This window comes from Puntigrus tetrazona, chromosome 8, assembly GCF_018831695.1.
Source record: "Puntigrus tetrazona isolate hp1 chromosome 8, ASM1883169v1, whole genome shotgun sequence".
Classification (NCBI taxonomy): Eukaryota; Metazoa; Chordata; class Actinopteri; order Cypriniformes; family Cyprinidae; genus Puntigrus; species Puntigrus tetrazona.
In genome coordinates this window covers 4,983,332-4,999,960 of record NC_056706.1, presented here as the reverse complement: position 1 = coordinate 4,999,960, position 16,629 = coordinate 4,983,332, and the positions used below count along the sequence as shown (strand labels likewise).

The window sequence follows — 16,629 nt, the reverse complement described above, 5'->3', positions numbered from 1 at the left end:
GTTTAACAGAATTTTGTTGCCCAGCATTAGCATCATCACGGAAATGAACTCTGTTATATTTGCAAATAGCGTGGGAAGGTTGTATTTCTATCCGTTCTGCGGAGACACATTTACGTAGCCAAGTGTAAATAGAATGTGCATATTCAATCAGATAGCAACCGATCAAAACACAAGAGGTATTTTTAACGTATAACGGGCAGCATTTGATGAAGAAAGCTCATTATGCTGCTTGATATCGGCAACTGTTGTTGCTTATCATGCTATTAAAATATTGTCATAATTATAAACACGCAGGTTTGTCATGCCAACTGTTTTACCATCTGTTGCACTTTGTTTTCCTTCTAGTTGCTTGCTTATAAAAGGTAATGAATTGGAAGTATTTTTTGATATTGACTAAGTCACATTTAAAAATGTAAGAATATCATTGCATTTGATAACAAATCACCAATATTGCACCACTTTTAAACTGTTTTATACGTTATATATTATACCTTTTTATTTATTATGGAATACATTTCCATGCGCATTTAAATAATACATTTATAAATACATGTAAAATAGTTTTATTTGGAAAAAAAAGTGTGACTTCATGCTCCAAATGAGGGTCGTTATTGTTAACTAAAACTAAAACTATTAAAAACTTTTTTTTGTAAATTGAAATAAAGCTGATAAAATAATATAAAATAAATAAATAAAAATAAACTAAACAAAATTTTAACATTTTGGCTTAGCTACTAACTGAAATAAGTTTAGGCACTAAAATTGAAAAAAACAAAAAAACAAATAAAAATCTAAATAAAATTAGAAAATAAATATGAAATAAATAATCTAAAAGCAAATGAAAAACAAATTAAAAAACCCCTCAAAATATCATTCACAACATTAATAAAAACTGTATTATCATGCAAATAATACCACTGCTCCAAAAACATTTTTGGCCCGCTATACTAGTGTCATTATTAAAATTAATCCATTTGCACAAATGACCTTGTGTTTACTTTTAAACACGGCTCTATTCCATAAAAAGCCACTCACGTTTTCCCTTCCGTTACCATTCTGACAAGTCCGCGCTTCTCAAAAAAGCCAGTGAGTCATAAATTTGCAGATTAATGTGCGTGATTCATAACTTGGCTTTTGTGCTTGTGTGGTGTTTCTTTTTTTACCCCGAATCCTGTTTTTGTTCAGTTCGATCGCAGCGCCGGCGCTCCGTTTTGATGACTCAGAGATCTGAACTCTCTTCTAGATGAAGATATGCGCGACTCCCCTGGAGAGCAGAAATGAAAAGAAAAAAAAAAATACTCAGAAATGCCTGGCGTTAGAAAGAAAACCATGGAAGTAAAATCAAATGCATAAATAAACAGAACTTCAACCGAACGCCGTTTGATTACTATCATTCAGGCAGCAAATTAGAGTGCTTTATGCATGTCAGAATAGTGCCTTTTTCTTCTCGTTCGCATTAAGTCTTGTACATCATCTCCTTACAATGCACCGCTAGCCCCCAGCGGGACTCGCTCGGGCTGATTTAATAGAGCTGGTTTAACGGCTGCGGCCCGCTATAATGAGTCACCTTCTCCGTGCACTTCAGCGCTGATTATGGCCCGCGCTTAGGTAAGAGCGAGAGGCGCTCTGAAATGGAGACGCAGTGGGGGTCTGTGTAATATAAAGCTGTATGAAGGTATGACAGCACTGATGTCTGCGGCTGCCTGCTCAGCAGAGGAGAGAGTGACAGCCGCCCGGTGCCCCGGCTCATCTGACACGAACGGTGCTTGAGCTTTTATTAGCCCCGCGATGATAAAGACGACTCGAGCGCTAGTTTGAATCTTAGCGCAAACCCCCCTCTCCAGCCCTCACGATCCGATCGGAGAGAGGGGGACCATGGGAAAAACCACGAGCGGACTTCAATGCCATGTGGGAAAGGCTACCGAAGAGCGCAAGGGGTCAATTTTCATGCCGGTTAAAACGCGGGGTCAGAGGTCACCGACATACCTGTTCGGCATTCCTCGGCCCTCCTTCAGGAAATGACCCTAGCTTGTCTCAATTTGGGGGGCCACCTCAAAGCACAGCTTTTTTTTGCGCCCGGCCCAGGATTAAATCATCGTCTCTGTCAGGGCACGGGTGAGTAAATGAGACGCTTTTGCTTTTGAAATGTTTGTCCAGATTGTTTGGACTCGGTTCGAGCCCGCAAGCAAATAATGCCAGCCAACAGCAGAAGATAACGGATATGACTCATTCCATATCAAAATTAACATGCTGAATCATTGGAGGGCTTTAAATATGCAGCTAAAATTGAATGCACTGCTGTCAGTCCTCTCCGTTGGAAAGGAAAAATTACATGAATCACTTTAATAACGGTTTCTTCTAGATAGCAATGGGAAGTTTCGTGCTCCTCTGGGTTTTTAATGGAGAACTAATTGATTTTATATATATATATATATATATATATATATATATATATATATATATACACACACACACACACACACACACACACACACACACATATATATATATATATATATATATATATATATATATATATATATATACACATACATATATATACATATCAAACCGTGATTTGCCAAAGCATTCATCAAATCAACATGGACTCAAATATATTTGTGACCCTGGACCACAAAAATTTATGGGGTATATTTGTAGCAATTGCCAACAATACAATGTAAAGGGTCAACTCTATTATATTCTTTAAAATATATTTTATATAACAATTATATATATTAAAAAAATAATAAAAAAAATATATATATATAATATATAAAGATATATACAGATAACATTTTAAAATATATTAAGATATAATAGTATTTTTATTGCTCTTTGTATTTTATCAAATAAATGCATAAGAAAACATGAAAGAAATCTTACTGACTCCAATCTTTTGAACGGTAGTTTATAACACTTACTGTATGCCAACTATTAATATTTTGTCTATTTTCTGGGAATTTTCAAAGAAACCTTTCAGACACAATGACTTTTCCCGCCTTCTGTCAATCAAACGGAGAGCACCGCCCCTAAACTCACACTATTGGTTAAACCAAACCAAGACTCCCTAACCATAAAGCGAAAGTATTTTGACGGTGTACACAGAAATTCCCTCTATTAAGTCTTCATATCTCTGCAAAAGCAACCTTAAGCGATGCAATCCACGTAATCGTCACATTATCAGCACAAAGGGACACAGTTGTTGTCAAGGTCAGGAATGTCACTCTGCTTTGTGTCCCAGACAGTGTCCTATCAGTTAAGCACCCGTACACAAGCGCTGGATGGCAGGCTTTCCTGGCCTCCCTCCCGTTTCAGCAGATCTGATGATAGCCCCTCACTACTGTAATGCTTTTAATGGCAAATTACCTTCTGGAATGCGATTCAGTTCGGGATGGCCAGGAATTTGCTGAAGCAGTACTAGCGCGCGTCACTTCTCAGCTCAGGCTGAAAGAGCGTAAGCGCGTTTGTCTGGGTGCACGAATACGCCGGTCACGTTTAGCTGGACACCAGAAGCAGGTTAACATAATTATCCTTAGCAAAACAGATTACAGAGCGCCCATCTGATATATCACCATCACATGGATATCACCACGTGTTTTTCTCTTCTGAAGTCTGTGTGACCCACTGCCTGGGTTTATTTTTGTGTTCATCTCATTTTTGGTCGAGGGGATTTTTTTCCGAGTCATTTCCTCGTGATGATCGCGACCCAACTGAATCAAAACACAGATGCTGATCCGTCACCGTTACTCAACAGTAACCTCATGGTAAAACCCCTCACAAGCTGGGGGAGAGCTGTGCACTTCCTCTTGATTTGCATCATGAATGAATCCAACTGTTTAACCGCCTTTCCAAGCAACGGCCAATCACTTTGTTTGGCAACAGGAAGCTTTGTGACCTCATCGCAGACAATCACGGTTTCAGCTCCCCAAATGGAAAAAACAGATGTAGAGCCTGAACTAGATTCATGGTCATTGTTTTTTCCCTTTGCCCTGTTTAAATGATGTAATTTTAGAGTTTTGAGTTGTTTAGACAAAGAGCAAGCAAAACGGTGATCTATTATTTTCCATTCCACATTAGAGTAGTTCCTATGTCTGAAACTAACTTTTAACAAGAGCCCCTGGAATTGATATGAAGGGACATATTCTTATTTTATGAGGGCATATGTTCTAAACATAAAAAAAGAGTTGCACTATTGCACTAAAAGAGTTGCACAAAAAATGCACTATTTTCTATTTTAACATTTTTCAAATGTAATTTATTACTGTGACGCAAAGCAGAATTTTCAGCATCGTCCTCCTCCAGTGTCACGTGATCCTTCAAAAATCATTATTATATGCTGATTTGCTGCTCTAGAAATATTCTTACGGTTTTCAAAAACTGCACATTAACATTTCTATTAAAAGTAAATAATTTTTTATTACAGCTGTCAATTTAGACCAGTTTAATGTCTTAGTAATAATAAAAGCATTCGTTTTTTTCTTTCTTTTTTACTGATCCAACATTTTTAAATGGTGGGGCTTCTATAAATAACACGCAATAAATCAACTCTACGCTTTAATTGGCTAGTGGCTATGTTCGATTAAATAGCTCTATACTGTTTGATGTAATCATTGTTTTAGAGTCTTTTGTTCCAAGCAACAGCATTCAAGCAAAAGCTCTGACTAAATCTTAAAATAACTAGACAGGCCTTGAATAGATTATGTAATATCTCCACTCTTAGGTAACAGACTAATTCGCGACGAGGGCCATTTGTGTCACTTCAGGTGACAGAAATATTCATTTCCAACTCTGGTTTAAGCTGAAAGCGCCTGAATTTGAGGTTGAGCCTTATGACTTTTACTCTAACGCTTAAATGATTAAACTAATATCCACAGGGCTGCATTTATTATTGTGAAGTTCTATTCACCAGTTGCTGTTCTCCCTCTGACTCAACACGCCGCCCACCACACACATTCACAGCCACATGCCTACAAGGACTCACTCGACTCTTCGTTAGCTTTTATCTTGTCCGAAGGATCATGTGTAGACCTTTGGTGTTACCTTCAAGCAGGGTGTGAGATGTTTGTCAATCAAAGGGTGTTCCCCTAACACCGTCAAGGTTCCTTATAGTAAAATCCAACTGTTGACTGGTGCTTCTCCAGGACAGAAGTTACACCCAGCAGTCAAATATACATCAGAGCAGCAGACGTCAATGAAAACAGTGCAGGCCGTGTGCTCAAGGCTTAAGAAAACTCTTATTGATCCTGGGTGGGAAGATGCGGCTCTCCGTGTTGGAGATGTTAACGATACAAATCTTTTATTCGAAGATACAAGCCTTCACGATGCACGATTGATCAGGGCCGCGTGCCGCATTGAAGATATTGATTAGCACCAGCGGGAGCCATATGCCTATCCGCAGGGAATTTCATTTCCTTAGGGCCGTATTGACCTTGCTTTCTCTGTTGTATATGAGTGAATAAGGAAAAAGGAAGAGCATACTGGGGGTAATGAACCGTTGAAGCTTAAATACTGGTGAAGGGTTGAAAGAATAAAGGCCAGTTCTCACTACGAGCGGAAAAGCAAAACGAATCGCACACAAAAGGCCTGAAACGAAAAACCACTGCATTCATTCACGATTTTATGCAAAATGTGACAAAATGAATGGCGTCCGCAACATAAAAGTCATTTTTAAGTATGTTTGTTCTTGGTGCGAGTAGGCCTTAAAGGGATAGTTCACCTAAAAATTGACATTTTGCCATTATTTATTCACCCTCGTGTCGTTCTTAACTTGTTTGACCTTAACAAATGAATATCCAATGTTGGCAAAACATAATGTTTGTCAAAATATCTTCTTCTGTGTGCGGCAAACAAGAACAAAGACAGTAATATAGGTTTTAAACAACACAAGGGTAAGGATACGATTTGCATTTGCGTTTTTGTGCGAACTATCACTTTAAATCTAGCAAGAGAACAGTCAAAGCAGTTGGTTGAGCTTGTTTATTTTCACAGTCCCAGGATTCCACGTGTGACTGTTCTGTTCTTACTGTTCAGAACTTGTCATTTCATGACTAGTGCGAGATGAAATGTGGTGCGACACAGATGCTAGCGCTCTAAGTGTCAGAGGAGTAGTGTTTGGTGTTGGGCTAAAGTTTATGACAGGGTCAGTGAGATGAGACAGGCACGGGGCCACACGCGCCAGGCACACATGCCAGCCTGACACATTGGGCAAGTCACTGGAGAGCTCAACTTCTAGCTATATGCCTCTGTTCCAAGCTTGTGGAAGGAGCACAGAATGTTTCTGCACTTTAGCGTGATGCACGTTCAGTGCATGTTACGTTGCGCTGAAATATAAACTTTGATTAGATGTCAAATAAAATAGGACAGATGCAACAGTCAATTTTCATGAACAGACATTCATGAATAAATTTTTAGAGATTAAATGACTCTACACTTTGGGAGAATTTGGTATTTTTTTCAGTAATTTGTCAGTTTGAGACATTGCTGAGATCTGTTCTGAAACTCTGGATAAGAAATGTGTTATTTGAAAATCATATAAATTAAAATCATGCAATTATAAAATACATTTAACAAAAATGTAATGAAGGTAATTAAAGAAATTATAATTATGCAAAATGCATATAATGTATTGTAAAAAAAAAAAAATTGTACGGTTGCAGAAGTTAAAAAAAAAAACTAAATATATGAAAATAACGGAAATTAAAGTAATGCTATTAAAAAAAACATTAAATGTTTCAAAGAATAAAATAATATAATTGTAAAAGTAATTGAAATTACAATCACGCTTTTAAAAAAAAACTAAAAATTAAACTAAAATTAAATAAAAAACAAACAAACATGGAACTAAATGCAATAAAATGCCTTTTAAAAATACTATTTGTAGTAATTATGTGAAATAAAAAAAATAATGGAATATAAAATCGCATGCAGATTTCCACATTGTAAATAGAAATTATAAACGGGCTCTACTCTTCACAGTATTATACTAGAAATTGCTCTTTCTCAGTGAAATTGATTTAAAAGAATTATAATTATAATTAAAAATGATTACGTAAGCGTAAGCATAAACATGCTAAAGAACATCATGGTAAAGTCAAGAATTCATTGTTAGCAAGATATGGAAATAGATAATGTAAGATAATGAGAAACCCCTGAGAAAAGGCCCTACAGAAAAAAACGAATTCATTTGATTTGCATTTAATATCACTGCTACCCAGCAGAAACAACTGAGATTATACAAAGAGATCTCATTTGTGATTTTTTTTTCTTGTCCTCTCTTGACACCGTCTCCAAGTGCCAGCCCATTCAAACGAGATATAAACACAGCCAGCACGCTGTTCTAACAATAGCAGGTCTAATTACATACACAAACACGGATTTAGAAGTTCCCTTTTTTCCTGTTATCCACCAATCTCCTTTTCCTCCCGCCCACTCGCTGTCCTACGTAACCGTGCAACCTTTCGGAAAACAGAAGCGCTTAGAACGGAACAAAGACGTAGGAGCACTGGAAATTAAGTCCTGTCCGTGTTTACATTCATGACTGTGGACGTCAGCACGAGGACAGGCCACGCGGAGTGTGATGCATCGACACAGACGAGAGCTTCTGTTGACTTATTAGTGGCATGGAGGATGCACATTAATGGAAGGCGGTGGTGGGGGTTAACTGTACTGGAAACAAACACATTGTTTACGAGACCTTGGCATTGACTGCGATGGAGAAATCCGATCTGTTTGCACACGTCATGGCTGATCTCTGCCGGTTCTGTCTTTTCTCATCTGATCTGACCGGAAAGTCTCCCGTCATCTCCGTTGTGCTAACCTCACTGCTGAACATCAGCAAACGCATGATGATTCAAAACCACTGCTCTTTTGTGACAAATCAGGCTTAGCTTTCAGCATTGCTGAAACAGGTATTAAAAAATCCCAAAGGTTTACACTGAATCTAGGGATCATCATGTTATAGAGACAATGACTTTTGACTGAAGCCATTACGCAACCACCTAGCAATGCTAGCAATTACCTTGCAACACCCTAGCAACGCTCTACAAACCATTCAGAACACCTCTGCAGTTACTTCACAAAACCTAACAACCAATCAGAACTCCTTAGCAATGTCTTATACTATATAGAACATCCTAGGCATGCCATACAAACCATTCAAAACACACAGGCAACACCATACATATCATTCAGAACATCTTGGCAACTACCGCACACCCTAGCAATGCGCTACCAACTACTCCAAACACCTTAGCAGCTACAAACCATTCTGAACACCATAGCGACCACCCCACAGCCTAGCAACAACCTACAAACCATTCTAACCAATCACTTCATATATTACCAACATCTTACAAACTATTCACAACACCTTATCAACCATCTCACACCGTAGCAACACCCTATAAACCATCCTGAACACCACATCAACCACCCCCAAAACATTATTCAGAACACATCAACAACCACCTCACACCCTAGTAACTCCCTGCAAAACATTTCAAACATCATAGCAACTACCTACAAACTATTCAGAACACCTTAACAACAATACAGAACAGCCTAGCAATGTCTTACATACCATTCAGATCACCCTAGTAACAACCAACAAACTGTTCAGAACACCTTACCAACCATCTTACCCCCTAGCAACCCCCTACAAACCATTCAGAACACCTTACCAACCATCTTACACCCTAGCAACCACCTACAAACCATTCAGAACACCTTACCAACCATCTTACACCCTAGCAACCACCTACAAACCATTCAGAACACCTTACCAACCATCTTACCCCCTAGCAACCCCCTACAACCATTCAGAACACCTTACCAACCATCTTACACCCTAGCAACCACCTACAAACCATTCAGAACACCTTACCAACCATCTTAACCCCTAGCAACCCCCTACAAACCATTCAGAACATCTTAGCCCTGAATCCCATGTAGGTCACCTCACATCCTAGCCTTTTTAAAGATGAACTAGGGCTGCACAATTATGTAAAAAAATCATAATTAGCGATTATTCCCTTAAAATTGCAATTAATAATTACAAGCACAATTTACATTAAATGATGTTTATACCATTTCTTGAAGCCCTATTATTAGAGGAAAATAAAAAACCAAAGGAAAGACATATTGATTTTCTATAGCATTAAGCCTCAAATGTAAACTAAACATTGGATTGGTTTCTTCTATAAAAAAAAAGAAAAAAAAAAAGGAAAACATGCTATACTAAAACTAAGATGAAAACTAAGCAAAAGCCCTTAAGACAACATGCAGAACGAAAAGAGCACAACTTAAGCACACAGAATAACATAATTGGACTTTGAATGATTAATTACCGATTTGAACGATTATGTAATTGTGGCATTCATAATTGTAGTTGCGATTAGAAATGTGATTAATTGTGCAGCCCTAAGGAGAACCGTACACAACACGCTCAGGCCAATTCCAAAACTGCAGCTTCACATAAACAATGCAAACATTCTGTCCAACATATTTCATTAGGAATGTTTTAGGGAATCTCAAATCAATCTTTTAGTAACCACATACGTTAATCAAAGCACATATTTTCACCACAAATGGCATGTTGTTCTAATCAAGTGAATATGTAAAACAACAAAACAATGAATGTCATTATTCATCATTTTAATATACAATAAAAGCATTCTCATCAAAGTCTTTTGATCCTTCACACGTCTATGGGTGTGACTTAGGTGTGTTCAAGTTCTTGAATACAATCATAGGTTAAAAAAAAAAAAAACATTACGAAACTTAAGAAAACTGACCTCCCTAAAGACATTGTATAATTTCTAAACTGCTTTCTGAACTCAGATGACCTTGGGATGGTTTTCTTCTAGTTTTTCTGCAGGTTCTTGCGCTTCTGTGAAACAGCTGCTCGAGTGAAAGAGAGTCTGGCCTTTGCTCTGGGGCAAGTTCTTATCATGTATGAACTTTCCGTCTCTTTCACACTCGCAGCAAGTTTGATCAGATTCCACATTCCAACACATTCTGAGGAGGAGAGAGAAGAGGAGGAGAGTATTTAGCCCTGAAAAGGATTATTCAATTGCTGGTAATTTCTGCAGCTGTAATGCACGTGCTGTTAGCACGGCTAAATAATTTCTCTGATTAATGATGATAATGTCTGTCTGTTACAGTCGTGCATCACAGCTTAAAGTCTAAACAGATGTGACCGATCACCAGTGTGTTAAAGAGGTGAGAACATGGAGCGAACATTTACATACTCACTCAAGCGATGCAGAGGTGAAACAGACAGATGTTTGGATTGGGCTCCGGGGATCCCTCGGATGCATATCCCCCCTGATTCAGATTCAGAACATTAAAGCAGAGCAGGACTGAACTTTCTGCCGCTCTTTTTCATATATTGAAACTAAATGGTCCAAAATAGCCACACACACACAACACTATAAAACTATAAAAGGTAAAGTAGCCCACTCAGAATTTTTTTCCTACACTGTCCTCATCATGTTTATTACATCACAGATGGGCTCATTAACATATGGCCCGCCCACATTTACATATAGACTTGGTCGGTGTCGCGTCACAGCTGTGTGGCATGTTGGCAAAGTTGGCATGGCAAGTTTATTTGCGCTGTGGGATGTGTTTCCCATAGATTTATTTATTTGTGGTGACCTGCCACTATATCAAAATGATTTTCCGAAAGGCTTTGTTGAATAAACATGAGCACATAATGCAAATCGAACAGAGCGTGGCTGTTTTTATATCGCTGTATTTCTGAAGGAATGTCATATTCATTTCATCCTGTGTGTAAAGAAGCGTTTGTAAGCTCAGAGCTGCTTTGTTTACAGCCGTTACCGGGAAAATCTCAATTTCTCGAGCTTAAAGCGCCTCCAGAATATTAATTCGCATTTTCAACAAATCCATCTGATTTATGCAGCAAGTATATTTTGCTATAAGGACTTAGCTGTTGTTATTGATTCTATTGGGATGTCTACCCAAAGTGAAGTTAGGGCCACAAAAGCATGCATGCGAAGTAACGTTTTTTTGTTGTTGTTTTTTTTTTACAACTATTGAGGTACGAAACACAGCACAAGCAAAAAATGGACGTGCCCAGAAATGCCGACCACGTCTATCAACGACTAACAACTGTTATCAATATTGGTAATAGTAATATATGTTTTTTGAGAAGCAAACCGAGTCTTCCAGTGTTAATGTATGTTTCAACTGGGAGTAAGCATAAAGTAATTGAATGAGAGATGCAGAGAGCTTGAGTAAGCAGTGACATTTAAACTAGCACAGAGGAAGCACTTTAAAATGAGCACACGCATACATACTGTGTGCGTGTGTGTGTGTGTATGTGTGTATGTGTGTGTGTGGACCTCCATCTCGACGCATTCACACACGTATCTCTCTCCAGCACAGGACTAACCACCAGGGTGTTATCTAGTTCAAGTTCACAGTGCTCCTCGTTCTTTTTTGACACGCAGGTGAATAACTATTCAGTCACACAGTTGTTGTGTGTCATCCCCGTCCCATAGAAAGACCTGGAGTTTGGCATGATACAAAGCGTGCATGAATTCCAGAAACACTTTGTGCTTCTCTCTTATATGGTGTTGCGTTAGCGTTGGACGGAGAATTTCGGGACGCTCCAAGTATGGAGGGAACAGCGTGTCCACCGAGTTGATAGGAGACAAGAACAAGCCATCAAAGCCCACTGTTCTCTACACAGAACAGATATATGGAGTATGTGCTTGAGAAAAGACCTGATTCTGATGGTGTTCTGTGCTTATTTGGAAATGGGTTGGATGGATTTCATCATGGTAAAATGTGTTAAAGCAGATCTCCAAGGGTACATACCTTATAAATGACAGGGGTTCGAATTCTTCAAAGTAACTTGAGAGCAAGCTTGCTCAACATCAGTCAAGAAGTGACATGATTCAGCAAAATCTATAGAGGCAACAAGCACTGCACTTAGGGTGTGTTTATACTTGACAGCTTTTGTTCGATTAAAGCAAACTCCGATGAGGTTGCTCTTATAGTGTGGTTCAGCTGAAAAAGTGTGAACGCTGTTATGTGAAGTAAACCTCAGTCTGCCTCAGCATACGAACGCAACACGGAACAAAGACATCTAAACGAATGAGATGCTCCAAGATGTGACCTTACACACAAGAATCCTTAAGCATGGTTAAGCATCTAAAAACAATTGCAATTTTGGATAGGCGTCAGTGAAAGGTGAATGTTAATCGGAACAGATGTAAATCTCTGATATTTTCCTGTGCTAACCCTTACTAAAACAACACAAACGTTGGTTTTCCGCCAAAATAACAAAGTTGCTATGGTTAAAGTGTTACTCCCATGTCGTTCCAAATCCATAAAAGCTTTGCTCGTCATCGGAACACAATTTGGGATTTTTCGGATAAAAACCGGGAGGCTTTGGCTGTCCGGTTGACTGAAGAGACGAGAATATTTTTGTATGCAAAGAAAACAAAAATAAGGACATTTATTAAAAAAATACGTCTCCTCTGCGTCTCTCCCCATCACCGTAGCACCATGTGTTGATGACAGCATTTTCATTTTGGGGTGGAGTAACCCTTTAAATGTTAATACAATACTGACGTGTCTACTTAGACACTATTCATATCGAATAGTATTTGGCATAGACTTTAACCAGTTTAATCGGCATGACATTAAAACCAACCCTATTTACTACAATAGACACAACTTGTCACATCACGAATAATTCATCAGTGCATGTCATTCCAAAGCTCTCTTCTTAATCTCACATTAAATCTCATTGTCGGCTGCCATCATTAAGCCTTCTCATATTTTAACTCCTCTCCTCCAATCACCTGACCTCATTCTGGTACTGAACGCCCACTATGAGCCGAACAATTCCAGATGTACAAAATGAAGTCGCACCCAACATTTGTCTTGCTGAATATCCATTATCACGTGAAAAGTAAACAGGTTTGTGAATGCTGTTTCACTTTTGTACTCTTAATAGTGAACAACAAATAGGTATTTTGCTTGTTAATTAAAGAACCTTTAATCAGGCACGAACGTCATGCCGTTTGTAATCCCACAGAAACTTGCAAAGAAACACAACGGCGTGGAATGTAATCACCCTGAGAAAAATCCCTCATAACCATAAACGCCCGTCTTTCTCAAGTTTTTCTTAAGGCCCCTGTCAGTGCTGGCTTATTCAGCTTTTGATTCATTAAGCAAACAGTATGTATGTTTAAAAAGGAAGTCTGGTCGAAACTGACCTTAAGAGAACAAAGAGCCCTGCAGAGAGCCTCCAAAAGGAACCATTAGCTGATTCACGCACCAATCATTTCCCTATCTAATCACTCTCCTCCCTAATGTCTGCAGGGAATGCTTCGTAATGATACAGTGTCCAGAATGAAACCTCCTTAAATCTCTAGCACATCACTCACTTGTTACTCACTATTATAGGAAAAGCATGTGTAATCTTGGTATGGATGCCAGTAAGTTGCGTTGATTCCTTCATTCTTAAAATTCCTGAAAAAAAAAAAAAGGATGAATAAAGACCATCGAAAATACTTGACAAGCAGTTTTCTTTCCAATGTTTATGTCTTTCCTATATAGGACGTTTAGCTGAGATATTAAGTAATTAGTACGCTTTATTCTCTGTTTATCACAGCCAGAATACCATGGTTTGCTACATGCTGGTTGGCTGCAGGGGGAGGGACGTTCTTATTTTAGAGAGCATCTGATTGGGCTGAAATCTGTGTAGTGCAGGATGAGTCATCAAGATTTTTGCTCCATTCTCCAGAAAGAGAAAGACATGTTTATGTTTTTATCTGCTAAACTTGGGAATGCTTGATGCAGTAGATGATGTGAAAGCTACAATAAAATAAAATAAGTAAAATGAAATGAGTGATGGGCAACGATTAACCCCAATATTTAGTATACAAATATATTTTTGAATGTGCGTGTGTATTTATATATATGTACATAATAAATATACACAGCACACACATATATTATGCACACAAAAACTTATTTTGCATGTGATTAATTATTGATTATTATTCGTTGCCAAGCAGCACTAAATAAAATGAAATAATTGCTCGCAAATTGATTAAATTGTACTTTGAATAAAGCTTATTTGAATAATGAAACTTAATATTTTTTTTTCTTTAAAAGCATTGGATTCAGTGTAACCACGGAACCAACATCTGTTGAAATCTGCTAAAAGTTCATTTTGTCAATTAGGAAAACACTGGAAGCTAAATAGATATATAAAATAGCCTAAATTCTTACTTTTAATCACATTTAATAAAAAAAAATTAATTTGGATATCCCGGGGTGTTTTAAATGCACTGAATAGTCTAACCTCCTGCAGAAACCTGTATTTAACTCTGTGATGAGTTGCATTTAGACATACATAAAGATATTTTGTCACTCCTTTAAGCCTGTAGCAGCAGGTACGTCTTACATAAACTTGCAGAGGGGAGGACAGGTGAAAGAGAGGTGCTGTGCCCTGTGGGCTTTCTAGCACAAAGCAAGCGTTCCCAGCGACGCTGATGCATTAGCGGTGCCACTGATTGCCCAGCAGACCTGGAGCGCTGCTATTGTTACGCTGACATTTCCCCACAACTATTGCGGGATTGGGAAGAGTGGCACAATGCATCGTGACAAAGCCAACAAGACTTCCAAGGTAGACACAACTCCACCGTGCATGTACGCAATGGCACTGCACCGCTCACTGTGATAATGATGAAACAAAACATTAAACATTAGCAGAACTGCCAAGGATAAAATATTTGCTAAGCGGCATTGAATGTTTTTTTTTTAAATGCATTCCGTTCAGTTTTTTGCCCTTGTATAATAAAAAAATAAGCCTTTACGAAACAGAAATCAGACTGAAAAAGGGAAGAACGTGGTTCCCTTTCCTTGGGAATGCGGTTGAGATAAGTGAAGTGGAATTTAGTGTGGGTTAGGGCCGTGTCACAGTGACATACTAACTGAGAAGCTCATTCACAGTGAGCGGAGCTTGAGCCGGAGGAAGTGAGTCTATTAGGAGCAGGGAGTGGGGGAAACTTCCCTGACTCTGTAAACAGCAATGACTGTTAAACAGCTGCGAGGTGCACTTAGCAACAAGCACAGGTTTTATCGTGTTCAAAGACACCTGCACCGGTCAGAGCTATATTAAAAGGCCATTATGGGGTTAGATGCTGGAATGAGTCATCTGGGTCAATATGGATAGTAAACACACGCACACGCACACACACACACACACACACACCGTGTACCTCTCACGCTTACGCACAACTCCCTGCTGTAGATACACCAAAACAAACACAAGTGTTTCCAGTTGCTTGAGCGTCTATTAGATGACAGCACCTGTGAATCGAGAGCGAGTTTTTTGCATTACAGTAAGAAGAGTTCATATACTGTATATATACACTGTGAATATATATATATATATATATATATATATATATATATATATATATATACACACACACACACACACACACACACATATACTATGTCTCTTATCTTCACTATTTATTTTACCTGCAATGCAATACAATATTATGAAATATTTTTGCAAATTAAAATAGCTGCTTTCCATGTAATGTAACTTATTTTTATATTAAAATGTATTCTTTATTTATTGATTCAAGTGTTCATTTAAATGTCTTCAGTGTCAGATGAAATTCTAATCGCTGCTTGGCTGTTTACTTATTATCACATACATTTTTATTTATTTATTTAAGCATTCCTTAAAAATATAAAACACTATTTTATATATAGTGTAGTGCATCCATTAATCACATACACAATAAAAGTTTTAGTTTATGTAATATGTGTGTGTACACCGTGTGTATTTATTATGTATATAAATACATATGTACATGCATGTATATATTTATTTTGTTTTATATTTACATATAAATATATCTGTAAAAATGTGTAAATAAATATTTTTAATATTTGTATAGTGTATATATATATATATATATATATATATATATATATATATATATATATACACACACACACACACACACACATAATGAACATACATATATATTGTAAACAAAAAAACATTACTTTGAATGCTATTTATCACAATTAGTCGTTGACAGAACAAATATAGTAACAATGCATTTGTGCCTTTATATCCATTTAGTTTACCCTCGCTGAATAAAAGTATTGAAGAAAAACAATTTATATGAACCCAATATTTTCATAAAACAAGCTATATTGCTTTGTGATCATTCTCTTTTTTGTTGTTATTGTATAAAAAAAAGAGCAGCTTTGCCACTTTGCCAAAAACTCATTTTGCGTTCCACAGAAAGTGTCAGATGAGGTGACTCACATGTGGTGGGTAGATAATAAAGAAACCCCAGTTAATCATCTGCAGAAGAAATGTTTGATTTTTGACTTTTTGCAAAATCCAGTTGCACTTAAATCTTATGAGGAACGAATGATGAATGGGCATGACACTGCAGTCCATTTATGTGGCATTTTAAAGCATTCACGGGCTGTGAGTGATTTGCAAAATGTGCATAATGAGCATGTGGGAACAAAAAAAAAAAAAAACACGACTGCATAAGTGTGAGAGAAATGCATGAGAAAGAGCGCGCGCGGCTTCTGTGTCGCTTG

The 16,629-nt window shown here is 37.7% G+C and overlaps 1 long non-coding RNA gene across 1 annotated transcript; it reads right to left on the bottom strand.

The window, feature by feature from the left end:
- Window positions 1–863: 863 nt before the first annotated feature.
- On the bottom strand, window positions 864–15,331 carry LOC122349982. Its single transcript, XR_006251550.1, has 3 exons — window positions 15,267–15,331; window positions 13,436–13,509; window positions 864–1,264 (listed from the first exon to the last, which is right to left on the bottom strand). It is a non-coding gene; the product is annotated as an uncharacterized LOC122349982 (long non-coding RNA).
- Between the last annotated feature and the right edge of the window lie 1,298 nt (window positions 15,332–16,629).